The sequence below is a fragment of the Mustelus asterias genome, chromosome 17 (genome assembly GCF_964213995.1).
Source record: "Mustelus asterias chromosome 17, sMusAst1.hap1.1, whole genome shotgun sequence".
Classification (NCBI taxonomy): domain Eukaryota; kingdom Metazoa; phylum Chordata; class Chondrichthyes; order Carcharhiniformes; family Triakidae; genus Mustelus; species Mustelus asterias.
Window position 1 is genome coordinate 84,883,669 of NC_135817.1, and position 1,341 is coordinate 84,885,009.

Below are 1,341 nucleotides of genomic sequence, written 5' to 3' on the forward strand. Positions count from 1 at the left end.
ATATACATACTTATAGTACTGGCCAGACCCTGGCTCAGTACTATCTAGTGGGAACCAACGATGGTTCACCACAAGGATTGATGGTGTTCTCTTCTGAGCAGGGAGCAGGCATTGAGTGTTGCTTTTAGCACCTGCTCTGTGTCATTGTTGAGGGTTCCTTCTCTCCCTTGTAGAGAGATGGAGGAAAAGAGCACAGTCTGAGAAAGTAGAGGCATTGGTGGGAATTCTTAACTATAGTGCCGGGTGTGGAGGGACCAGGACAGGTTGTTGGTGATCTGGACTCCTAAAAACTTGAAGCTCTTGAATCTTTCTACTTCGTCCCCGTTGATGTAGACAGGGGCATGTCCTCCACTCCGCTTCCTGAAGTCGATGACAATCTCCTTCATTTTGTTGACATTGAGGGAGAGATTATTGTTGCTGCACCAATTCACCAGATTCTCTATCTCTTTCCTGTACTCTGTCCCATCACTACGGTGGTGTCGTCAGCAAACCTGAAAATCGAGTTGGAGGGGAATTTGGCCGCACAGTCATGAAGTGTATAAGGAGTATAGTAGGGGACTGAGGGCAGAGCTTTGCGGGGCACTGGTGTTGAGGATAATGGTGGAGGAGGTGTTGCTGCCTATCCTTACTGATTGCAGTCTGTGGGTTAGGAAGTCTTTATCATCTTGTATACCTCAATTAGATCCCCTCTTATTCTTCTAAACTCCAGGGAGTATCAGCCTAAATTGCCCAATCTCTCTTCATACGACAAACCCCTCATCTCTGGAATCAATCTAGTGAACCTCCTCTGAACTGCCTCCAATGCCACTGCATCTTTCCTCAAATATTCACAGCAGCTGGATCCATCCCTTCCCACTCTGATATCCTTTCAGGCTAGTTCAGGTATCCCAAACCCTGGCGCCTACTTACAAAGAATGTTGTCTATCCCCCGCCGACTAATTATTGAATCCTCTACAACAACCACATTACTCCCAATACCCCACACCCCTCCCCTTCTCTGTTCACCCCCTCCACGTCCTGCTGCTCCAAGATACCAGAGTCCACATTCTGACTGTCCTTCAGTCTTCGTCCTTAACCTCATAGGTAGCAACTACAGGTAGTAGATTTTCAAATCTCTTCTTGTTTCACCTTGGTTCCCTTCACCCTGCACATCAACTCTCAGGCCAACCTCAATTTGAACCTGCATCTCTCCATCAGGTGTGACCAACATCGAATCATAGAATCCCTGCAGTGCAGAAGGAGGCCATCGAGTCTGTACTGACCACAACCCCACCCAGGCCCTATTCCTGTAACCCTGCACATTTACCCTGCTAATACCCCTGACACTAAGAGTCAATTTAG

The 1,341-nt window shown here is 47.7% G+C and overlaps 1 pseudogene; it reads left to right on the forward strand.

The window, feature by feature from the left end:
- On the forward strand, positions 1 to 201 carry LOC144506684 (small nucleolar RNA U3; annotated as a pseudogene).
- The last annotated feature ends 1,140 nt before the right edge of the window (positions 202 to 1,341 follow it).